Below are 26,439 nucleotides of genomic sequence, written 5' to 3'. Positions count from 1 at the left end.
CTGTGGACAAACTGTACCCCCGGATTTGCTTTGGCTTCCCTTGCCATGTGACTTGTACACACCAGGTCACCGCAACCCAGATGGGCCCACAGCCCACAGCACAGTATGTACCTCGATCTCCTCTCCCCTCTCGGCAGGGCCTGCAACATCAGCATCCCTGACTACGTGCAGTGTGCTGAGGACTATGAGACTCTTCCCGTGGTGGTCCAACCCGTGGGGATCATCTCAGAGGAGAATTTCTTTTGCATCTATAAGCGAATCTCCTCGGTGAGCCAGATCAGCCCGTGCGGCTCCCAGTGGGCACTCTGTATCCACTACAGGCACCACTATGCACCCGAGAATGGGTGGAGCGACTTCCAGACCCACTGCAAGGTCGTGGGCCTTGTCACCATTACCGACTGCCTCTCGGGCAAGGGCTTTGAGAAGCTCCACATGCAGAGGAGCTGAATGACACCACGCTTAATGACTCTCAGCTCTTTGTCTTTGTGCTGCATGGGGAGGTAGCCGAGCAGTCGCTCACCAACGTGGCCTTCAATCTACGAGGACTGCAGGGTGGTGGAGAAAAGGATCGAGGGCTTCACAGAGTCACTCCTCATCTTGCCCAAGTCCAAGTAGCTGGATGGGGCCCCCGACAAGTCTGGGGACAAGATCACCCTCCTCTGCATCCCGTTTGAGAAGGAGGACGTCATGGGACTGAAGACAGACAGCAGGTAAGTTTCCCTGGGGGCCAGTCCACCCTGGCTGTGGGCCAGGTTTCTTCCCTACATCCAGAAAGGGATCAGCAAGGAAGAGGACTGTCTTGTAGCCAAGGGGGGAGGGAGGGGCAGCCCGCCGGTTTACAGACATTTAAAAGTGAATCTGCCTTTGTTTCAGAGAGATCCTTTTAGGGTTAGTGTGGACACTTACTCCCGCTTTTCAGCCAGGACCACTGGTGGGACCCCTGGAGTTGCTGTCCAATAGAGTAGCCACAGTCACTGATGCTAGGAGCACTGGGGAGGAGGCTGGTCTGTGTTGAGACGTGCTGTAGGTCAAATGCACATCAGACGCTGAGGCTTGTCTAGTAAAAGAATATTAACTATCATGTTACTTCCTATATTGATTACATGTCAAAATGTTAGTATTTTAAATACAGTAGATTAAGTAAGATCTGTTCTTAAAATCTGTTTCTAGTATTTGTTTTTTGTTTGTTGGTTTGTTTCTTTTTTTACCGTTTTAAATGTGGCAACTGGGAAACTTTCTTTACATGGCTCTCATTTCATTTTTGTTGGGAAGCCTGTCCTGAAACAGTGTCAACCCTTTGTTTATAGATGAGATGCTGAATCCCGAGAGGCAGAACGAGGCGCTGGTTGAGCTGGGGCTGGAGCCAGTGTCTCCTGCCCCCAGGCCCAGCACCTGTTCGGCTCAGGCCCTCTCTTCCTGCCCGACAGCCACCATGCCAGGTTTGGATATCAGAAACACTGCCAGGGACTTCCGAATTAACTCCTAATGCAGGGAAAGGCGTATCACGGAGTATGGTAGAGAACAGAGAAATGCTCATTCTCACTTTGTCACTGTGATTAAGTCAACGGCCCCACTTTGCCTTGGAAGTGCAGACGAGCTCTTCTGGGCTGCCCACCTTCTGCTCTGTTTCCCCGTGTATCTATCGTGCTGTCCCTCATGCAGAAGAGGGTGAGATGCCTTTGCCGAGAGGTGGTCCCCCTTTGCTGGGGAGAGTGAGCGAAGCTGTGTCCCCCCAGCCTACGGCCTCGGTCCTTGAGTCTGGAGATCGCTCATGGCGGTCCCACAGGTGACGGTCGGAGGACCTGGTACATGCTGCCGGGCCCGCTGTGGAGGCGGTGCTCTGTGATTCTTGAACGTAACTAAGATCAGATTCTACTTTCTGGTTGTTGGTAAGTTGGAGGAGAAGATGCCAGAGAATTGATAAAAAGAATGTCGAGACCAGCCCTGTGGGTGATAGGCAGAGGGGACCCGAGTCCCACCTGCGTGAGGTGCCTATTGGGCTCTGGATGAATTTTATGTTCCTCCCAGACATCCCTCTATGGCTTAAGGAAGGGGCAAGTCATGTCGTGTCCATGATCTGTACTTGTCCTCACAGGGCCCTGTGATCTACATGCCCGCACTCCCCTTCTTCTCCTTGGAGATGAGGTGTCAGGTTTGGGAACCTGGGCACTGCTGAGATCATAGCTGCCAGCACTGTGCTACACAAAGGCTGGCTCCGTTCACCTAACCTGTCACCACCTGCTGAGTCCCAAGGCGTCAGTCAAGGTAGGTGCATCGGTGCAACATAAGCAGGGACCACCTTCTCCCCCTGGACAGACTGGTGGGTGAGCAGTCGAAGCCCGGAGCCCTTCCCCAGCCCCCAGGCCAGTGCCTCCTCTTTTGTCATAGGAGGCACTGATGACATTTTTGCTCAGCAACTGCTTTGCTCTGAGTCTAAAAACACACCAGAGAATGTCAGCTTGATTTTGACTTTTGAAGGCTGCCCTTGGGATTTGGCGGAGTAGCTGGATATGTGCTTAGCCCATAGTGGAAGACACTGTCACCATTGTTTACCCAGAACCTCGTGTACCACGCATGGCTCCAGGCATCAAATACAGCAGCGCATTAAACCTCCCTCCTTGTGGGTCTTTCTGTTTTGGTACCATAAGGGCTCAGCCAGCATCTTAACGTCAGTGAGTTAACGCGACCAGTGAGCTCGGGTCAAGCACATTCTCTTCCAGTCACTTTATTCCATTGTTGCTTTTTCTATTCCACAGTCATTAATTTATAAAGCATTGCTTTGGTTCAGGAGAAGGGCCTAATTCTCTCCTGTTACTTGTGGTGGAAGTGAGCCTGAAATGTGACCACAGTTTGTAGCTCAAAAGCTGCCTAGACGCATGTAGGTGGAGTTTTGGTTAGGGGCGCTGACCACGCTGGGGTCCCCCGGCAGCGCCGCTCCCCTCAGGCCCCTGCCTCCCCTGGAGCAGGAGGTGAGGGTGTGTCTCACCGTCCCCGCGTCCCTGGCCTCACACACTCTCGTAAATTCATGTACATGCTGTAAAAATCATTTTTCTTCTTGTGTGTTTTTAATTATCTCTTGTTCCTCTTCTCCTTTTTCTTCGTTCATTTTTCTCTTGTACTGCCCAGTGAGCATGTTGTTGCTTCTGAAAATGTGGGCTGTGCTCACCCTGCATTGGGAATAGCCAGATCGCCCTCCGTGCTGTCTCCATCGCTTTAAAAAGCAAAAACTTAACAGATGCCTTGATCCGTGTATTATCCTAGTCATCTTTTTAATTTCTAATTTTTTGGAGTATTTGCTTTGTTAGCACATCACCCACTGGTGTTTGATACCTGTTAAAATCCTTGCTTTGAGGGACATGTTTGGTCCTCCTTATATTTGGTGACAAATGCGCCCTTATTAAACTTCTTTGATTGTTTTGAAGAAGTGAGATGCGAATTGATTAAGGCGGCTGCTGAGGGATTCTTTTCATGGAGAATTTAAACTTGGAAAGTCAAAGTCTGCAGCACCTTGCTTGATTCCTGCTTTTACACAAACGTGCTCGGCACGCAGTTCCTGCCTGTCGCTGTGTGACGTGCGTGACGGCGCTTCCTCGCCAGCGGTCACTGATGAGGAAGTGGCAGGCTCGGGATGGAGCAGCTGCAGGGGACGCTGTTGGAGGAAGCAGTCAGTTTTTTTTCCTTTGCATTCAACTTCCCCGTGCCATTTACCTTACTTTGCCTTCATAAAGGGGCAGAAGTGGGTCTAAAATCCATGCCACTCTTTTGTTCCCTTTATGAGGCTGGCTTTTCTGAGTATCAGGACAACATGGCCTTCTCCTAAGTACCTGGCTCACCTGGATCTGTTGGACACAGGGACTGCAAAAAGGGCCGTAGCTTCCTCTCTGATCCAGCCAGTGGGCATTCACAGCTGGGTCTGTGGTTTGCCTCAGCAGCCTTGCAGACCTCCCTGCTGTGGCCTTTACTTTTAACCCATGTTGGCAGTAAATAGCTGAATCCGTGTCTGTTGCAGTTGACGTCCACCACTGACGGCTTTGTTAGTTTGTGGTAGTCAGTCTCCAACACCCCAGTCAACCGTGAAGGAAGATGCTTTGGCCGACCTAGGACCTTGGATTCTCACCCCCACCATGGTTCATCTCACCTGGTGGAAGGTTTTGGCCACCGCCATCATGCTGACCATGAGACATTGTTGCTCCTTTCATGCTCTGGTCCAAATGTGGACACTTCATTTTTCACTGAATTTGTCTCGCTTGGGTCAGGACAGAATATCTGAATGAGTCCATCACATTCTGGGTGGGGAACAGAACAGAAGTAAGTGTCGCAATTAGATGGAGTCTATGCTGTCCAGGTTGGGAAATGCAGACTGGTATCTGTGATGGCCGGGCTGTACTACCCTGGACACAGGCACTTCCCGTGGCTCCCGAGAGCCCAGGGGTCGGAGTGAGAACAGTCTTGCCTAAGTTCCTGCATCCTCACCTGCTCACTAGCAAATGTGTCTGCTAATTAGGAGCTCTCCCGGACCTCGGGCCCTTCAAAGCTCAGACCACGTGAGAACTTCTCCTGGGCCTCCTTTATGAGAATCCATTGCCTTCTGAGGTGACCCGTGCCAGGAGATGCCTCCCCCTCCAGGGAGTAACCTACGGAGGACTGTGACTCACTGCACCATGCTGTGAGCTTGTGGGGTTTCTGCCATGGTCCCTGCAGAACTAGACTTGAGATGGGCTTAGTGAAGGAAATTACATGACAGATTCCAGGGCAGGGCTGGGGGGAGGGAACAGGGGAAATTGAATGTGACCTCAAACACATAGATGGGTGCTGGGGCTGTTACTAAAATGGGGAGTCTGGGAGGTACATGCCAGGAATCGAATTCCAGAGTAAATGGTGGACATGAGGCATTTTTAAGGTGCCATTTTTCATCCAAGTTAGGACTTCAAAGAGACACTGGTGTCTATGAGACTGGGGCTCAGGTGAAGGAGCCGGACTAGAGACACACGTTGGGAGTCGTCATTCTTAGCTGGTGTTCACAACCTTGCATGTGAATTAGATCATCTCGAGAGGTGCAGAATTAGGCTGTGGGGGGCAGGGCTGTGCCTGGTTTGGAGGAAAGCCCAGACCATGCAGCTTTGCTGTGTCAGTCAGCGGCGTTTGCGATTTTTCGACTAATGGCGTTTATCCTTAAGGGGCCGGGCGGTGGGCAGGGCCAGCCAGGAAGAAATCTGAAGGGAGGGTCATGGCTATGTGTGTGTCTTGGGAAGGTGCAGAGGCTGCAGGGTCCGGGAGGGTAGACTTCTTAGAAGCTGGATTTGGAGTGGGGACAAGGTAGTCACACTCACCTGTGAGGGAGGGAGGGAGGCCTATGGAGTCCCACCCTACCGGACTTGTTTTCCCATGAACAGAAGGCAATCATACAAAGTATCTGAGGTGAGAAGGGATGGGCGCTGTGAGGGGTGCCAACCTGGAGAATGGTGCTTGGAAAGTTCTCGAATACTCTCCCTGCAAAATAGAGTAAAAAATACCCAGACTCTTAAGAACACTGATAGTGACTTGGGAGGAGGCAGTTGTTTTTCTGGCCTCCTAAGGGTAAGGCATGTATCCGGGGATACACAGAAGATACGGGCCGTCTGTACCGGGGGCTTGATCCTTACCGGGGGAACAGTGTAAGTTCAAAGGGGGAGAAGGGCAGCGGAGGGCAACTAGCCAGGCCCCGTGTCAGGTACCAGTCGGCCGCCCTACTTGCGTGTTGCATTCACATCCATGCCTCCCAGGTGGGCGGTGGCAGCCCCCTTTTGCGGATTGGAAAGCCTTCTCAGAAGGGTTCAGAAATTTGTCCGTTTAGTGGCTAGTAAGTGCTGTAGCCGAATTCAAGCATGGCCTTGTCAGACTTCAAGGGCATGTACTCTCTATTAATTCTGGTACCTCCCTGTTGAACCTGGAATGGTGAAGTGGGTCAGTTTTGGAGCATTTCAGGAAAAGTATGATTTAAGTGCCTCAGGACTGTTTCACAAAGCTCAGCGTTCTTTGATGCTTCTGAAGCACCGCAGTGCTTTTCGCCCCGCAGATGTTAGGTTAGGTCTTACTCCTAGGTCGATGACGTGGTTGCAAATGACCTACAGGTGCAAAACCACACTTAGCAGCTTCTGAAGGGAAACTCTCCAGTTCTCCCTTGATTGGCTTTCTCCCACAGGCTGTAGCTGTGCTGCAGCATAAGCCTGAGCTTTACTTATGGAGTGAGGGTTTAATATCCAAAGTTAGCATAAAGCGATCAGATGAAGAAAATCGACATTGAAAATTTATTTTTGGGTTTCATTAGTCAAGATATACTATCAGTTAATGGCCCATATAGCAAATGAAATTGAGTAGAGGACATTGCATTTCTTCCTTTCTATTTAGTATTCTCTTACAGCATAAGGCTGCCTGCTTTGGAACATCAGCTCCGCCACCACGGCACCTATCAGTGTGTTGGTGTGATTGCATTTACACAGTGAATATAATCTGGGCTTCCTCAGCCTCAAAAACTCCAGTGCATAATCACGGGCTGTAGCCATCTCTTAGTCTCGCAAATACTTCTAAAATTATATGATGCCAGAAAAGAAAGAAGAGAGTGAGAGAGTTTGTCTTTATCAAAGTTCCTTTCAATTCTAACTGCAAACAGTTGTTGAGCAGCTCTGGTTTCCTTTGGATATGAATGTATACATTTCTTTGCATGTAACCTTGGTTCTGGACTAGAACACCAAGTTCTTGCTGTCCACAAGCCACAAAAATATTAGCCAAATTGCACACGTGTGAAATAGTTTATATTTTTTCTGAGAAAGTGTCCTTGAATTTGGGACTTGGGCTGTGATTTTTGCTTTTGGCTTCCCCCAGCCCCCTTGCAATCTCTCACTCCTTTCCACGTGGCCCCCAAGATTTCGTGGTCTCAAAGGAGGGGGCAACTACCCAGTTGGTCACCATGTACTGCTGCTGTAGACGGAGCCCAGCCAAGACCTAAAGGACATTATCAGAGAGGACTTCCTGGAAGAAATGTGCTCTACATTCAGTTGTGATGACAGAGTAAGAATCAGCCAGGAGAAGGAGTCAAGAATGTGGCTCAGGTCACAGGTGCAGCCCTGGCAGGCGCTTGGAGGCTTTTGGCGTGGGGACCCGGGGAGAGTGCCCTGTGTGGTCCAGGGTGGAGGGTGCCCCTGCTGGGGAGGACACTGGAGAGAGTCTGGGGTGGAGGGCTTTGGAAGAACTTGGGTTTTACTAGAACTGACACAGTATACAGTGAAGGGTGTCATCAGAAAGTGACCCTCAGGAAAGGTACTTCTGGTTTTGCTTCTGATATTCTACAGACAGAAGGGTCGGGACGGGCGAGAGTAGGTATCTCTGTCACTTTGAGACTCACCCCGTCATTTATTTATTCATAACACACGCACTTCTCTGAGTCTAGGGGAGAGAGGATGTAGCCACATTAGTAAGCAAAATGTATTTGCTTCTTGAGAGCTTAGCATTGTCAGAAGTTTACTTAAGCCTATAATATTCTAGGAACAGAGGAACAAATTGTGGATTTTGGAGGGAGGGAAGGCTTCCTTGGGAAACAGTCAAAATGAGCCTGGAGGCAAGTGGGAAGTAGGAGCAGTTCAGGGGGCCCCTGAGGTCACTGGGGACCTGGGTACTGAGGTGAGGCTGGGCGAGCAAGGTCTGGGGTGGGGATAGAATTCCACCAGGGAGCCTCTGAATGGCTTGAAGTGGGGTGATGTAATCAAATTTGTGATTTGGGAAGGCTGCCTTGGCTTTGTGTGTGTGTGAAGCGGGGAAGAGGTGGAGGGTGCCACCAACTGGGGGATCATTAGAAGACCATTCACAGGCTGGGAGAAGGGCGTCGGGGCTGCTTGGGGACGGCAGGGGCAGTGTGGATGCCGGATTTCTTTATGGGGGGCCTTGTTAGCAGGGCCACCCTAGAGGAACCTTGTGGCTGCAAGAAAACTGATGGAGGCCGCCAGCTGGACTTTCCTCTTCACTCTTTCCCTGCCTTGTGTGATGTTCTTAGCTCAGCCAACATTTGGAACTGATAATTTCCATTTGGAAATTTGGAAGAGCTAATTTCCAGGGTAGCCCAGGATGCTGTTGAGCTCGTTCGAGTGAGATCTGATAGGATCTAAGTTTGTGTTCAGTTCTGGATGTTCACTTAGCTAGAAACGTCCTGTCATTTCGATTTCCAAAGGGGTTTTTATTCTTGATAAAGATTGCTTGGTGAGAGGAAATTTAATACAGCTGTTGTCTTTTTCAAAAAAAAATCATATCTTTTAAGAAATTTAATATTCAAAAGAATAGGAATATATAAAATTGTTTAAGTAAGTTTTTGGTGTAGTTTCTTTGCTTTCTGAGCTACTGTGGAGTTAGAGCCTTTGCATTACTTAATAGCACATCCTTGTCAGTATTTAAAGAGCTGTTAGTGAGCCCCCCAGGCCTCACCTCTCAAAGAATCGTTAGTTTGCTCTGAAATAGTGAGATCATAAAGGTCTTGTTTGCAGAAATCAAACAGTTTGTTTAAAATCCGCAGCATAGCCCCATTTATAAAATAATAGTAAGTTCAAAATTAAGAAAGTGGAGGATAATTGACTTTTTTTAAACCTGAAGCATGAACTTTCTTGTGCTAATTTTGCAACTGGAAACTTTGAAAAGAAAAATCCTACTGCAAAATCATCTACGTGAAATATATATATGAGTTTCACGTTTGAAAAGTAAATGCGCAGTGGTTTTCGAAGTCAGGAGAATTCCAGCTCAGATACTGGCAGTGATGGTTGCTGGTTTTCAATGGAAGAGCCTTAATTTTCCTTCTTACCTTTTTTTTTTTGTACTGAGAGTGTTGAGTACTGCTTTGCCAGCATGATTTTGGGGCAATTTGAGGGCAGATGTCGTGTACCAGCAGTGAGATATTTCCATGCATTTTATTTTCCGGACATCACCAGGGCACATATGGGGTTTGTGCCTGCAGGCTGGAATGCTGCAAGACTCCCTGATCCATCACCGTTATATCCTGGAGCTGCTCTGGTCAGTGAATGATTTTCTGTGGCTTGGAGGTAATGCGGTCTGATGGAGATGTTCAGATGTGCAGTAAATTGCTATTACTTGAAATAAGAGTAACCTAGAAACATTGCTCTAACAATACAGGATGAGGGAGGAGAATTGGTTGAGCTGCTTGCAGTGAGGAGTCTTCTCAGGTGACTCCCACACCGTGATTCCTGCCAATATCCGCCCCAGCCCTGCGCGATAATCCTGCCGAAGCAAGCATGCACTTTGCTCAGAAACGCAGTGAATTTCCTTGTGCCTCTGTTGGTTGACTTTTTTTTTGAAAGCACATCTTGCCCTTTGCTTAAATGCCATCCCTGCTAGTCACCACTTACACTCATTCTTCTGAACCTCGTCCATACATAGCTGTTGAATGGATGAACAGAATGTAGTATCTCCATGTAGTGGAACATTATTCACATGTAGAGTGAATAAAAATGAAAAAAAAAAAGAGGAAAATGAAAAAGGCCGCCTGTTTTGGAAAGTCCACCCTGACTGTTCAACCCGCCCTTTTCCCTTTGAAACCCAATCACTTATGCTCCACTCTACTCTTTTTGATAGTACTTACCACCTTCTAATAATCTTTAACGTTTTCCAAAAAAAAAAAAAGAGAGATGCTGATACCACTTCAAAATTGACAAGCCTTGATAACAGCACGTTAAGTGAAAGGAACCAGACACAAACGGCCACATACTGTTGAATTCAGTGATCTGAAATGCCCAGAATAGGCACATGCAGAGGCAGAGAGCAGGTGATGGTTGCAAGGGGCTTGGTGGAGGGGGATTAGGGAGTGTCTGCTAGTGAAAGGGGGATTCTTTTGGGGTGATGAAGTGTTCTGGAAATAGATGGTGGTGAGGGCTGCACAACCGTGAGTGTGCAGAAGACTGCTGAGCGCTGTGTCTGGTTGTGCCTGTTGTAGGGCGGCTTTAATTTGTTCTCATCCTGCCATGTCAAGAGTCATCTTGTGCTGTGGCCGTTCTACTCCTGTGAATGTTGAGGGCCAGAGACTTTGTAGAATCATGTTTCATTTTTCCCCCTTGCTGAGTGTAGGCAAAAAAGATTTAAGCCTGAGGAAGTGCTCCATCTGCAGAAATGTCTTTTAGTTTTGCATGGTGTAAAAATCTTGGGAGCTTTTAATCGTTGAGGCCAGTCTGTGGGGGGTAATAGCCCGTGAAGCCTGGGTGAACCCGGGAAGAGCCGCGCTTCCCTCCCGGACACGGGTGGGGATTTCCCCCCCCTTCAGGCAGTGAAGGGCCCAGACCCGTGAGCAGAGTTGACAGTCGTGAATATTTATGTGTATCCGCTGCTTCATCTTGGATATTAATTTCAAGCTGAGTCAGTTTATGTCGGCAGCCTCATCCTACATCAGGAATTTATAGTATCTGCTCTTTGGGGTGAAGACCTGACAGACTTGATTATTTAACAGTCTCCCTTGAATTGACATCTCAGATTCCTTTGTCAAAAGCAAAACAGCAGAAATACAGACGTCCTTTAATGCCGTTGTGACCTGGAACTGGTTTAGTCTCTGTGCCTCAGTGGCCTTATCTGCAGGTGGGGAAGATGATAACAGTGCTTCCCTCAGAGGGGGTGGTGAGGGGAGAGTGAGAAACGCAAATGGAGGACTTACATGAGATGCTTATGTATGACCGAATTTAGTGCTCTCAGCCTGGTGAGGCCTCAGGGGCAGAGATGTCAGAACAGAGCAGTCCTAGCCGGAGCTCGATCCGCATTAGCAGCTTTTATGATCAGTATCACCACTGTGGGTTATCAGGTAGTTTTAAGACTTGATAATATGAATTCATGAATAATGTTAGAAGACTAGACATTTCAGATCCAGGTTACATAGTTCTCAAGATTTCTACTGAGAAATGGATGGTTTCTTCCCAATCTAAAATCTGAGATGGGTCTCTAAAAAATTCTGTAATCCTCCATCTTTTTGCTTTAATTCTCCATTTCTTAAAAAACATAGTTTTTAAATGGAGTTAATGGGGACTGAACTGAGGGCCTCATGCATGCTGAGCACATACTCTCCAAAATGAGGTATAATCTCCCCCGTAATTTTTTTTAAACTTTACTTTCTTAGTATTCAGAGGTTAGAGGCCTCTAATTCTTTATCTGGAGACCTGTCATGAACCTGTAAATCTATAATTAATGGGCAAAACTTGTTTTATTAAAAAAATCAATAGAATATTCTGCAATCCATCCAAAAAGGAATGCTCATTGACTAAAAATGTTTCTACTTTAAGGTGATTTCTCCTTTGTGGTCTAGCTTAATTTACTAACAGCCATCCTCATCATCATATTGACCAAGCTCGCTCTGAGTGGACACCTACCTAAGTCTAAAATGCTTTCCTCGTGTTTTACTTCATAGCAGGTGTTTGACGGTAGGTATCAGTGTCTCCTTTTTTGCAGCTGAGGGATTGAGAGATGGAGCAACTTGTCCCCAATCACACGCAGCTGGCGGTGGCTAGCTCGGTGCTGGAATCCAGGCTGCACACTATGCATTCTCAACTGCTCCTCTAATGAGCCTCCCATTAAGTGGTTACCCTTACTCCTGTGGCTCCATAAATGGCCGATTTTAGTGATCTCAGCCTGATGAGGCCTTCAAAGGAGAGACACCATTGAGAATGTGAGACAGAGTGGCATAAATTAAAATTGTACATTTTCACAAATGTTTAATTCTCAGGTAATTATATGAAAAGTTGATTTTTTTTATTTTATTGCTCTGTAAGCACTGAAAACCAAACATTAAAAATAATTATAGTGCAAAAGAGAAGTGGGCTTTGAAAGTCCAACCAGTGCTAATGATGTTACTTGTTTTTCTCTAGTGGCCCTTATTGACAGAAATACTTACAAAGACTGAATTGCTTTATGTAGTCTTAATATGGAAGAAAAGATTGTCAGTGAATATTGTAAGTAAAATCTTTACTCTTTTCTTTCCTGTTGATGAAAATGTAAGTTGTTTTCATGGCTTAAGTACGTTTCCTCATTTGTGAAATTTGAGTAATATCTTTTAAATTGTCTGACTGTGAGAGTTAGACGCCTTGTATACAAAGAACCCAAGAGGTGATTAATAAAAGTGTGCTGTCACAATGACAGATATTTTAGAAGGATCAACTCTGAATACTAAAGAGTTTCTCTTATTTCTGATGCATATTCAATATATATATATGATATATTTGAATATGGCTTAAACTAAGAAGGATTCATTTTTTTTAATGTAGTATGAAGTTTTAATGAAATCTGTATCATTCTAGTGAGACAGGGACTAGTTAAATTACCTTAATCAGATGACCTTGAAGATTAATTACACAGAATATGTATTGTTACAACTCAGAATTCATGTTGTCGTGTAACCATGCACTCAGACATTTAAATTCGTGGGATTCTGACCAGATCAATTAAGTTTAGTAAAATCCACATTGATCATTTTTAAGGAATAAGCTTCTCTTGCGATTAAAGAAAACTTTGTTTTTTTTCCTGTACTCTTAACAGGTTTAAAATATCAAAATATTGATTTGAGATGTCACTTTTCTAATAGAATAAAGCTCATGCTGTTTTATTATGTAAATAAATGTTTTTGTATTTCAATAAACTTGTATGATATCCTGGCTCTTTTAGAAGTACTTTGCAAAATACTTAGATAACCTACTGTTGGAAAAATACAAACATGACTTTTATGAATATAGTGCCTAGTACAGTGCTTTTGCTACAGTGCAAGACATGAGGCCTAGGAGAGCTTTGCTGCCGATTACCAGGAGGACAGATCCCATGTCTCAGTTTCCCCTCCTGCAAAATGAAGTGGCTGGACTGGAATCTTTCCTCTTCTAAGATGAGTTTCCATGAGCCTATGTCTTCTGTTTATATTCAGGAGTATTAGCAATATCAGATTAAATACTGAATACCCCTCCCTTCCCCGGAAGCAAAGTGCAGTATGTGCTACATAAGCTTTTAGTTATCTGATTCTCGTTTCTGATCCTACAGGCAATTTTTTTGTTGCATCTTTCCCGGCAACCTGGAAGGTCTTTTTAGCCATAGGTGGCGCTGTTGCACTTTCTTACAGTCTTGATTTTCCTGTTTGTAAAAGAAGGCTTAAACAACGTTATTTTATTTTGATTCCTTTGCTTAATGTTTCAGAATAGCCCAATGTCCATTATGTCTGTCTACCTGGAAAAATTATTCTGCTTATATCTTAGTTTTATTCTGTCATGTCACTGTGAACATTTCAGACTTGCTTTGCAAACAATGGCAAAATTCGTCTTGTCTTCCAGTGTTAGAAACCAGTGATCCGGGATTTTATAAAACAGCTAGAAGCGGCCTCTGGAGCACCTTAAAGCTGAAAAGTGTATTGAGTTCCCTGAGTATTGACCCCGCCGCTGTGTGTTAATTGGTGGTAGGAGATTTGGTGCATTTACGAAGGGGTGTAGTTTTTGACTTGGGTTTGCATGCACGCGCTGCCACTGAGCCATGTGAGCCTGAGTCAGTTCGTTTTGAGATTTTCCCTCGTCTGTGAGATGGGGACATTCATATCTGCTTTGTAGAATTGTGAGAATTAGAAATTATGTAAAGAATTTACCACAGTGGGTATGTCAAGAGGGCTCAAAAACTTTAGCTGCTGTTTTGTGTGAAGCCATCATTTGAGAATCTTTGGCAATTACTAAGAAACAGGAAAATAAGAAAATCTGGTTTTATGATGAAAGATATTTGAGGAGCTTCCATATTTCCTATACCCATAATTAAGCATCAACAGAGTAAGAACTGTTACACAGTCATCCTTAACCAACGTTAAGCCACAGATTATTTGTTACTTCATATATGTTGGGGCCTAAGGAGATCCAATACTTATACAAATGTTGTCTCCAGCAGCCAACTGAGAGATGACACAAAAGAGTAGGCAGGCGATAAATGTCTTCTTTGTTACTGATGAAGCCAAGTTCTCCATGAACTTCAGGGCTGTGGGAAATGCATGTCATGACACTGTGTCCCAGAATTAGAGACTCACGCTGTCCCATGTAGCTCTGGGCCACAGTGAGCCTTCCCTTGAGAGGACCTGCCCCTTCATGCACAGGGCTTTCCTGCCATGGAACTGAGCATCGCTGGTGCTTCCCAATGGTGACCAACACTGGAGGGAAAGGAAGGATTTCAAATGCCCTGCTTGTCTTCCCAGACTCACACCTCACTCTGTTACTGTGATGAGGGCTAGATGTGGGCCAGGTGCCAGGGGTGTGAAGGGAGTAGCACTCTCCATGGCCCAGTGGAGTGGTTAGGAGGCATCCCCCACCCGTGGTTTAAACAGGTGGTGAGATAGAAGAGAAGTGTGCTCCCCAAGAGTTTATAAAAGTAGAAATAAGGATTTTCTTTGTGACTTAGACTAGTCAGGAAACACATAAATGATAAGAAGGCAGACTTGTAAATCACTTTGATATTAATTTAACATTTGTTGAGCACCAAAAGTGTGCTACTTTCTTTTCTGAGAGTTTTACAGAAATGAATCCTTCAATCTTCTCAACAAGCGAGTAAGGAAAATTTGATTGTTGTCTCAGGTTTACAATGTGGAAATTGAGGCATACAGAGGGTAAGTAAGTTGGCCAAAATCACAGAACTAGTAAGTGGCAGAGCTGGTATTTAAACCCTTGCTGTCTGGTTTTGAGGATCCCAGAGATGGGCTTTGGGTGTTTAGCGTTATCTGTATCCCTGAATCTATGTACCCCTGTGCATAAGTTAGCCCAGAAAGGACAGGGAAAGGAGAGTTACACAGGTGCTCATAGTCGTATCTCGGCCACTGTCCACGGAAAGTGCACTGTGATTGTCGTTAATTGTTTTCCAGGCAGTATATCAGTTCTTATAACAGAAATTTAGTCAATTGAGTTAATCTAGAATCCCTTCCTGCTCTGCTTCTGTCCATGGTTGCCATGTGACTGCCTGCCCGTGATTGGGCGGTGGAGGAGAAAATGTACTCATGGTTGAACTCTGATATTTCAGTCTGGTTCATAGTGTCACATCTTCTGTTACATTAATAAGGTAAGTTTCTGGTTTTCTTTCATCAGTGTGTCATGAGTTTGGTTAATGTGAAACCAGTCCATGGGAGCCCAGGGGTGCTGACGGTATAATTTCTGAGCACGTTGTGGCACTTCAACCCGAGCAGACCTGGCTGGAGGATTTCCACCAACCGCACTGATTTCCCCCAACAGCGGGATCCTCTCCCACCCCCGGATGTGAGGCTGGGAGCTCTCTGAGTAGGCCAGTCAGAGGCCAAGTCCACCAATCAGAAAATAATGAAGTACCTGGAAGTGGGTTTAACAGAAGAAAAGGGCTTCCAGGTTGTCTGATGGGCTGTTCGAGTCCGTTTGGTGAAAAACTGTCCTGTGTCTGTGGTTGAGCTGCTTCTTTGCTGTTGAAAAGTCTGGATTAGATGAAGGGATTTTAAAAAGCAGAAAGGAGTGATTTCAGGTGGTACGCCCACACAGGTGAGAAGTGATGGATGACCGCCTGTGTGAGGCATAGACAGAGTCTTACAAACTTCATAAAATAACTTTAAAATCTCTTCCATCTGAGTGCAGTTCCTTTGGGGTCCAGTTCATCACTGGTCACGCTGAGAATGCAAAAATTGATGATGGCAGAAAGGACACGAAGGCATCAAAAAGGTCTCAGTCATTTTCCCTTTTTAAAGGATGCGGCACAGTGTAATATATTTGAGCTGGTTTTCCACTGAACACTTTTGAGTGTTTTCTGGGACACCCCAGTGCCCCAAACTTCCGTGCAGCTGGGTGTCCCCTCAGTGCAGCTCCGTCAGCGCTTGCCCTGGGCTGACGTGGTGTCACGGGGAGCAGGACGGTCAGCGTCCCCGGCTCCTCCGAGCTCCGTCTCCTCATCCGCAGAGCCGGGTTTCTCATCCGTGTCTACTTAGTAGGGTTGCTGAGAATCACACGTGATGGTTGTCAGGTGTGACTTGTGGTTGTCTCTGTGATTGGCATATAGTCAATATTTGATAGAAACACTTTTTTTGTATAATTGTAGCACATAGATTGCAGTGGTTTTTAGTCTGCATTTTTTTATAACTGTATTCTTATTTTTAAATATGCACTTATTTTTATTTACTTTTTTGGAGGTACTGCAGAATAAAGCCAGGACATTGTGCATCCTAAGCAGGTGCTCAACAACTGAGTAATACACACCCTCCTTGTCTGCACTTGAAAATAACTATTGCAATAAACAAAATAGCTCTTAAACACCATCAAGTTACCTAGTCCCTGTATAGACAATTGAACACGTATGCTATTTCAATATGAATAATTGTTGTTGAGAAATAATTTCTGAATCTGTTAATGTGCTTAAAAACGATCATAGGTAGTGATAAACATGAATCTTTGATCCAGTAATCCTTAGGGTCTGTTTTGCCATCAAGGGAAATTACATTCTACAGAGAAGGCTAATTGGGTCTCTTTCGTATTTGGATGGTTTAGCAGATGATCAAGGCTTTCAAAAGCTGACAGTTTTGTATTTTAAACTAACTAAAAAGTTATCTTCTAGAAGTTGTAAGTACTAAGCTTGTGATGTGCCCAGTAATCCAGGGGTAAGTGTCTGTGCCTGTGTGAACGTATGTGTGTATGATTTCAGGAAGGTAGAAATAAGTTCCATATAGACTTCGGATACCTTTCTCCTCCAGTTCAAGGAATAGGCATATATTTACACAAATAAATTGATATTGTTTGTCATTTGGCATATTGTTGGGAATAAGAGGTTCTCATAGTTGTTTCAGAAGGGTTGGGGAGCATGAGCTTGGAAAATGGGAGGAGAAAGAGGCAAGGAGGCACTACACACTTTGTGCAGGATATGAGAAACAGTAGCTTTTCATTTCTCTTTTCTTCTAAAGCAAACTGGCACTGAATTGTAACCTAGTATTACTCAGAATTGCTTTTCTGATCAGATACAAGTGCCTCAGATTTTTCAAGGCAACATGAATGATGAAATGTGTTTTAGCAGTTATCTTTAAAAGTAGTTTTATTTTTCAAGTAAAAGGCTATTGCCTGTTCTTTCTTCCAGCGGTACAAGAAATTCTCATTGATCTATGTACATGATCTATGAGCTTAGTTTCTTTTTTTTTTTTTTTACGTGCTTGTTTCATTGTGGTTTGAATGAATGTTTAAAATTTCTGGATTTTGATCTTTAGAACATGCTGATTTATCAGAACTGTAAAAAACCTGATTGTTCTTTGGTCCTTGTTTTTTGGGGCACCCTATTGATTTCTTTTGTCTGTTAAAGAGGGAAATTCTTCCTCTAGCCTGCAGATCATTAAGTGAATGGTTAGCAGTGTGCCTTTAATATTATTTGAATGCATTGAGCATGTTTGTCCAGTGAATTTTGAATTGACTCATTGTAATGACTTTGCTTTGGTTCTGTGACTTTTGCTCCTCTCCACAAGAATTTGAATTCTCTGTTGTATTTTGTATACGTGTTCTTAACAGGGGAAGAAATTTTGTATTTTTTACAGAGGTGGGTTTTCCTACCCCTCTGAATGCCTTCTGTAATTGATACAATAAATGTCTATTATTGCAGTGCATAATTACTTCATAAACTATTTTTTGGCATAATCAGAAACAATGACCAAGAATTATAATAAAAAATATGAAAACCTTCCTTCCTTTGAAGAATAGAAATCAGGTGGTCAGGCTCCCGCATGCTTTGTGCCTGACACACTTACTCTCATGTCATTGTGTATCATGATTCGGAGATGGAGTTGCTTCAGGTTTATAGATTTTTGTTTTAACATTTGTATTGAATTCTTTCTCCAGGCTGATGTTTCCTGCTGGGTTTGTGGAAAGATTGGAAGGGAAACAAATGCTTTGTTTTGTTTTCAGGACACCTGAGTTGATGAGAAAAGTGTTGAGGTTGGGCTGAGGAACAGAGTGACACTCCCTCTCCTCCCGGCTGAAATTGATAAACAAGGAAATCAATTAAGTTTATCGGTATTTGACCAATAGAAGTTAGTGAGCCCAAGCTGGCAAGATATGCCCAATGGGAATTACTGAATTCACCTGCAGAATTAGGTGCTTTACTAAGTAGAAACAGCTTAGGGCAATCAGAAAAATCAGTAATATTATGAGATATAAAGGGATTGTAATAACTTTTATTTCTGAAACTTTTCTTCGGTAAGTTGTGTAGAGCTACTATTAAGTTTCAAGCACCAGGAATTAAAGAGTGTGGGTGGTTCTGTAGGATCGTTATTCACGGATGTGTCTAGTCCCTGCTAGAGTGGCTGCAGCTGGCAGGAAAAGACCGACAGCCAGGATTTGTCATCCTAGTCTGTCCTCCATAATGGTTCCATATGGGAGCCCATGATTGCGTTAACAAATTGTAACACACCCCAGCCGCCTGTGAACTTTAAGAAGAGAAAAATATGCTTAGAAACTGCTTAGCAAGCAAGTTTCTGTGCATCCTCACTCCAGTCTCCTTGCCTTAAAAAGCAGAGACAATGCTTTGCTTGCATAGTTGAAGTTTTAGATAGCACTCTGCTGGTTGCAAAGCAAGGACCGAGGCCCTCAGCTATAAACGCTTGGCTTATGTGCTGTTAGAAAGTCTATTATCCCCAAAACAAGGCCTGGCTGGTCTGGTGGTCTGCTTTGTAATTCACATATCTAAAAATGTATCTTGTTCCCTTCACCCCATTACTTCCTTAAAATTAAACTAATCCTTTGTACTCATTGTGTATTCTACAAATCTCTGCCTCACCCTGTCTTTCCCGAAGTTCCTCCTTACTATCACACAACTGTTAATGAATTTTTCCTTTGATTATACACAATAAATATGGGAGCATTTTAGAGCCTCTTGGAGTTGACTCCCTACTCCCTCTCGATTTCTTGACTTTTTCCACAGAGTCTTGAATAATCATTCCGTATGGGTAAGACTTCTGCCAGCCAGAACCCACAGTTCCAGGTGAGAAGGATGCAGGCTTTATCTCTCCTACCAAATGGAGAGAGAGAAGAGAATTGAGATCTGCTCCCTAGTGGTCCCTTCCTGCCCCAGGGCCACTGCAGTTCACCTGCAGCCTTCTGGCCTCTGCTCATAGGGCCTCTGTCCCAGGACTGACTGCAGCCTTTTCTTCCCTTGTCAACATTTCCTGTGCCTTTCAGAAGTTGGTCTTTTCTCTGTATAACGCTGGCAGATTTGATGGTGGTCAGCATGCTGGTGGGCAGTCCTTTGGGGACTCCCAGGAGCCATGCTGATTCCCTGAGTCTTTCAATCTGGGTTACCCAACATTCGAGCACCGTAGGAAGCCCATTCACGTGAGGTCAACAGAGCATTTCATCAGTTTCATTTTATTTTTAAATTTTCAGTGGAGAAATTATTTGTAGCAAACTGTTCCAGATTTTCGGCCGCCTGCTTTCCTCACCATGATTTCCTTGTTGGCTCTGATGCTTGTTTTAAGAAACAAGTTTCTTCTCTGTACTTTTGTAGCTGTTGGGCTTGCCCAATACTTGATCTGCATTTGAAGCAGAATGCTTCTTCGTGATGTCAAACTGATTTTCGTATTTCTGAATATTTCGTGTACACTCAGCAACTGTTTCAAGTGAAATGCTCTTGTCCAATTTCGGTTAACTCACATTTGCTGATCTCGTGCTTTCATGCTGAGGGCAGTTTCCTCTTCCTCTAACAAAAGTTAGCAATTTGCATTACTATGGAATGTACTGGCCCGAGGTGCTTTTTTTCTTAAAAGTTTTAATACAATTCACCCATTTAAGTGTACAGCGGTTTTTACTCTATGCCCAGAATTGTGCCTCGCAGTCCATCTTAGAATATTTTCATCCCCCCAACAGGAAGCCCCGTACGCATAAGCAGTCATTCCCATCTTCCCCATCCTCCCCTAGCCCCAAGGAGCCACTCTTCTTTCTCTGTGGGTTTGCCTGTGCTGGACATTTCATGTAAACCCAGTCACTTCTTGTAAGTGGAACCGTCTATTGTGACTGAATTCTTCCACACTGAGTAACGTTTTCAATGTTTGTCCACGTTGTGGCATGGGTCATTACTCTATGCTTTGCTATTGCTGAATAATATTCCACTGTATGGCTGGGCCCCACTGTTTACCCATTCATCACGTGATAGGCATTTGGGTTGTTGCTGCTTTTTGGCTGTGATGAGTAGTGTTGCCGTGAATATTCCTTTAGGAGTTTTTATGTGGACATTTGTTTTCAGTTCTCTTACGTGTGTGCCCAGACAGCAGAATTGCTGGGTCATTCAGAAACCAAATGTTCAACTCTCTGAGGACCTACCAGGCTGTTTTCCAAAGTGGCCAAGCTGTGTTATGTCCTCACCAGCAAGGGCTGCGCGCTCCGCTCCCTCTGTGTCCTCATTAGTGCTTGTTACTCTTTTTTTTTTCTTATAACCTTTTGTAGTGAGTGTGAAGCGGTTTCTCCTAGTGGTTTTGACTTCATTTCCCTTACAGCTAATGATATTGACCATCGTTTCATTGTGCTTATTGGCCATTTGTATATTTTCCTTGAATAATACATTTTCAGATCCTTTATTCACCTTTTAATTGAGTTGCCTTTTTAGTGTTGAGATTAGGAGTTTTTTGGGATTTTTTGTTTTTGTTTTTTTTTTTACATTTGGAGATACAAATTCCTAATCAGATAAATGATTTGAAAAATTTTCTCCTGTGTGTTGTTTTTTCACTTTCTGGATGGTGCTCTTTGAAGCAAATTTCTAAATTTTGATGAACTCCAATTTATCTCTGTTTTCTTTGTTCCTTGTGCTTTTGGGGTATTATTTAAAATCTGAGTTATTTTATTTAAACTTGTATATATAAAATAACATAATTTGTAGGACCGTTCTAGGAGATGGGTGAGGTTGCTGTCCCCAGTCTATGGATAGGAGACTGAGATGCAGAAAATTTCACTGAAATATCAGTGTCAAAGCTACCCAGTGCTGTGGGAGTTCAGACCCTCATGTTTGTCCCCAGCATCTGTGCTCTTCACCACCATGCTCCACTACTGCCTGGAGTCGTTAATGAAAACGTCTTTCCTTTTTTGGTTTCTTGTTAGTTTGTTTTCTCATTGGGACCACATCTCCTCATTTTCCTTTCGGAAATCAGTGTAGATTTATTTTAGGTCTCATGTAGGCAGAAGCATTGTTGTCAGATAACTTCTTTATTACTCACTCTCCAGTGATGATTGTTGCTAGTTGACCTAATCAAGTCATGCTTAAGTCTTTCCTGCTCTTGACACTTAAAACAGTCATGACTTACAGAATGCTCAAAGAAGAAAGTATTTGATTGATTTTATTTTGCTACCCAATCAAACCAATCAAATAAAAACTCCGGTGTTGACACAGACTATAAGCCCTCCAGGCTAGGGTCACTGTCTTTCTTGTGTTTCATTGGTTTGATCACAGTGTCTGGATAGTGCCTTTCTGTCCAGCAGATTTGTGAGGATACGGTGCTCGTGAATCATTGTCAGGACAGAATTTTGACCACAGACTGTGTTGTTCATTTCCCAAGGGAAAAGATAATATAGAAATACTGCTCAGATCTACTTTAAAATTAAGCTTTGAATTTTTAAAAGAATTCAAGGAACCATACAAAGATCATTTTCACTAATTTTAGATCTATCTTAGACACTTTATGGTTACTTAGCAGAATAACTTATCATGTAGCTTTGACAAGAGGACTGTAGTATTGATTATTTGTTTTAGTTGAAATATTCAAACTGTGATAAAGTAATCAGTGCCTATAAATGAGCTAATATGTTTGTATTTCTATGCAACATGGGAGCAGACTTCATATGTTTCTATATAATATATATGACTGTGTGTTTTAATCTGTCTGACAGTGTTTTTATACAGTTTCATCAATGTTGTAACTTTAGAATTCTTCTAAGAAATTCACTCCCCATAATATTGCAGTTTGTACTGTGTATCCTGTCTTATGCATGGGATTCCACTGTCCCCTCAGTGAGGAATTTCCTCTCCTATTGAGTTAGTAGCAGAGTTAAAGGTGCTGTGATTTCTAGGCCTTCGCTCTCCATGTGTTTGCAGTTGGCTGCCAATTAGGATTTTGCCTTTCTTGAGATTTCATTGTTCAATTAGAAGTTTTGAAAATAACTATTAGTATGTTTCACCAGTCTCCCTAGAAACTTGTGTTTGTGCTTTTCAGTTTTCAAATTATGAAAATTGTATATGCACACTTGTTTTTAAGTAGTCCTTTTTCACTAGATATGTGTTTACCTCTTTATAGTTAAAATATTTTTTTCTCAATGAATGAATCGGTGTGCATGTTTTAAAATATAGCTTACTTTTTATTTTTCTTATTCTAACAGGTATATTCATGCTACAGAATTTATAAAATAAGGATAAACTCAGTAATAACTTAAAAATGGCCTCTAATCTCACCTGGAGATACAGTTGTAAGGTTTGAAATTGAGAATTACAAGTCCTCTCAAACTCTTCTTCTATTTCAAGTACGGTTTGGTTACTGAGATCCTCGAAATCTCATATGAATTGTAGCAGCAGCTAGTCAGTTACTGCAGAGGAGCCCACTGGGATTGTGATCGAGACCACGTTGAGTATACGGATCGCTCTGGGGAGCACTGCCATCCCAAGAGCGCTGTCAGTTGTTCCAGGAATGTGTGTGGTGTGTCTGTCTGTCCAGGTATTTAGGTCTTCTTTAATTTTTTTTCAGAAAATGCGTAGAGTTTACATAGTATTATTTTATTTTATTTTTTTTGCCTTTATACTGAGTAAAAGTGTGCAAGGTACAGGGATCAGAATTGTATTATAGCCCCGCCACTTGCTGTCACCATGGACGCTGCGGTTTCTTTGCCCGCTGTAAAATCTTGCACAAAATAGGACGTCAGTAACTCTCTCTTGAATGAATGATTATATGATTGTTGGATGATGCTTGAGAGTCCTTGTGATGATGTCTTTTTCCCAGCCTTTCCCCTCTTCTTAACTATGCCCTTTCTCTTCCTTTCCTCCAGCCTGTGTTTCAGCCTGTCTGTGGCATTGATTTTCCCTGTCTGTGGGCTCTTCCTTTCACTAGTTCACAATAATTTTACATGTGGGCTGTGGAAACGTTTTAGATGTCAAGAAAGGGCAAATCCATTGCATGCTAGTATTTTTAGACTGTGGTATTCTTTTATCGAATGAAATTAAATCAGGCTGACACCCTGAGCCCTCCCCTGAGCTCTTTTTGCCTTCCTACAGGTGATACTGCTCTGGTTGCTGCATGTGCCTTTCTCCAGCCTTGGTTTTGGAGTTGAGTAAGTCACCATCACTGGAAAACTATCTTTAAAAGGTGAAGAGAACATTTGCTCCTTCTCCCTGGTTGGGGACTTGGATGAGATGAGGTAACAGATAAAGAATGGAGCCCCACCTCATTCTGACCCCTGCTCTTTCCGTTCATTCTCCAGGGGAAAAGAGTACAGTTCAAAAATATAAAAATTGTGAGCTAATGATATAGACAAAACAACCGAACATTAATTAAATATCCTTTCATGCCAGAAACAAATGTATTATACACACAAAAAGCACATAAATTACGGTAGTACTGTGGTTACAAACGTGGGTCCGAGTTCGAGTCCAGTTCTGGAGTGACCAGTCCTGTGAGATGGAGAACTGGTAGGTCGGCTTAGCCTCTCCTGGACTTGTTTTCTGTCCTGCAGAGATGGGGCTCGCTAGGCGTCCCCCCCCCCGTAGAGGTTCTGTGGGGCGTAAATGACGCGCGTGGGCAGCCCGAGCACAGCTGCTCATTCCTCGTAAGTGCAGGATGGCATAGCTTTTGTGGTGACGGTTTCATGACTGCCCCGTGTTGACTCTCTGCTCCGAAGGGATGCCTTGTGGTTTGGAGATGGGATTCTCACTTCAGTGAATACCCAATGATTGTGTTATTGGGCCCTGTTGATTTGAATCTATTCTTTATAAAGTACATATTGTAGATATATTTTTCAACCATTCATGCTAATTTTTTTTTTTTACTATTTATAATGCTACCCTCTCATCTCTTGGTGTGACTTTTCATGGAATCCAGGAGACAGCCCTAAGCTACCTGCCTCTTCACAATTCTCCATGGTGGTTTTCTTCCCTGACTACAAGAGGGTTTTACATAGGAAATTTTTTTTCCCCTTTTCTTTCTTCTTTTGTTCACCTTTCCATCTGTCCATTTATCTACCCACTGATTTTTCTGACTTGTTCCAAGGAGCATTTCAGGCAGCTTACAGAAGAACAGATACCAAAATAAACAGGTGAGAAAATGGGGCCAAGTTCAGACAGTGAGGCTAGGAAGCGACCCTGTGTGAGGGTTAAAGGCGTGAGACACACACCTCTGCCCTGTGACTTATAAGATCGACAGCAGCAGTGTGCCTCAGTCTCCCTGCAGACACAGGGAAACAGGGTTTGTGGGAGATGCTAACTGGCTGTGAAATAAATAAGTGGCTGAGGAGAAGCCCAGCCTTTCCATCTACTAAGGCTTAGGAGAATATTTTGAGTGTCTTCCAAAACCAGAGTATTGCATCTTTTCTTTTGTGAGAGTTCTACGTATAGTTGGTTACATTCTATACCTGGAAATTTCTCCAAACCTGCTTCCCACGTGAGTCCCATGGCTCGGGAATGGGGTGGTTCTGCTCATTGACGGGTGTTGGCCAGAAACAGAAAATGACAGCCTCAAAGGAGCCTGGGAATTGTCAGTTATGTTTTGTCAGTGCTGTACATTTCAGAAAATGGTTTCACCGTGCCTCTCTATCTGAGGCGGCAGCGTGCTCTCTTACCAGCATCAGGAGCTCAGGGCCACGGGATGGTGGGGGTTGACTGCACTGCCATCAAGTAGCTGGGCTAGTCACTGCAGACGTGGTGTTTTTACATAGTACATTTCATGTTCTTTAAAAGGTTTCAACAGGTAGTTAATTAACTGAGTTAATTAACATTTAATAGATATGATGCTTTGTTGAAAAGACAGTTATAGGCAGAATATAAGTTGTGAACACTTTAAAACCGGTTTCATTACTGAAATTTCAGTAGGGAAGATTCTTTATCTTATTTACGCCTCTCTTTTAAAGTAACAATGAAACAAGACAGAAAAAGCAGAGGATGATTTCTGTTCTTCCTCTCTCGGCTTGCAGGTGCCCTCACCTCCAGTAGCATCCATCCAGACACCAGCACTGACACTGGCCGTGCTCAGAACTGCCTCAGCCCTGAAGACACAACTGACAAGTAGAAGGGGGCCGCGCCCTGTTACAGCAGGTGCTCTCACTTTGTGGGTCCTTATGTAACTGTGTGGTGTTATTCAGGATCGCCTGTTCTACATTGTGTGACTCTGCTGCGGTGTCTCCTAGTTATTTGTTTCGGTAAGTACTCCTGCATTTTTTCAATGTGTTTTACTAGACATCTAAAAATGCTTTTTCCAGATGAAAAATAATGTGTATTTAATATAAGAGTCTGAAAAAAGGGGCAAAAGTGTCTATCCTGGTCTGACCAGTCAGAGATAATAATAAACACTTTAACATCTATTTTCTGTTCTTTTCATCAGTGTGTATTACCTCTGTCATAAAAACCAGTGAGCAATCTGTGCCTGTTTATTGTGTGGAGACCTCCATTTTCCATTCGGCTTATTACACGTTTTTCTACAATATTCTATCTCCCGTGGCATGATTTTTAATGACCAGTATAGCATTGTGTCTTGTGGAGGCATCATCCATTTTATTTCGGAATTAAATAAACTTTTAAATTCCAAGTATACTTAACTGATATACTGAAAAGAGAACTGTGGTTGTACCGAAAGACAGCTACATCCCTTCCCCTTTTTTCCTGAGAGTAGAAACTGCTGACAATGTGGAGTATGTATATCATGAACTTTATGCCTATGCTATATATATATACACACGTACATACAGATGCGTATATGAGAAATCTATGTATATGTGTGTGTATATATACTTTATTGAAAAATAAGGCCATACTATATGTATTCTGCAGCTCGGTTTATTCACTCAAGTGTATATCATAGACGTCCTCCCACTCCAGAATCACCCGGTCCTTTCAGATAGAGGGGTCTCCTGATGTGCAGGTTTGGTCTCTTGTTTAAGGACAACTTTGGTGGGAGTGTACTGTGGACAAGGCCTTGGGCCACGCCAAAACACCGGCCCCTTAGTGCCCACAGCTCGCCTTCATTTACGGCATCATTGTCTTGATGGTGGACATTTAAGTTTTCTCCAATTTCCTCTGTCAGAAAGGATGTTTGACTGGCATCCTTCTTGTACAAACATTCCTGTGATCTTGTATAAGTATTCCTTTAGTTAAGGATTCTGAAAATTTAGTCCGTGGATGTGACAATTACATACATCACAGGCTCCTTTCAAGAGACTCAAGAAATTCCTTCTACAGTGGGGAATGAAAAGATGTAGAATT

General features: G+C 43.6%; 1 long non-coding RNA gene across 1 annotated transcript; it reads left to right on the top strand.

Annotated features, from left to right (window-relative positions):
• Positions 1-568: 568 nt before the first annotated feature.
• LOC140694661 (uncharacterized) lies at positions 569-25,379 on the top strand. Its single transcript, XR_012070246.1, has 4 exons — positions 569-710; positions 2,096-2,265; positions 23,245-23,300; positions 25,155-25,379. It is a non-coding gene; the product is annotated as an uncharacterized lncRNA (long non-coding RNA).
• Positions 25,380-26,439: the final 1,060 nt, after the last annotated feature.

This window comes from Vicugna pacos, unplaced genomic scaffold (assembly GCF_048564905.1).
Source record: "Vicugna pacos unplaced genomic scaffold, VicPac4 scaffold_77, whole genome shotgun sequence".
Lineage (NCBI taxonomy): Eukaryota > Metazoa > Chordata > Mammalia > Artiodactyla > Camelidae > Vicugna > Vicugna pacos.
Note: the sequence above shows the minus strand (reverse complement) of the source record. Positions and strands in the feature narration are given on the sequence as shown.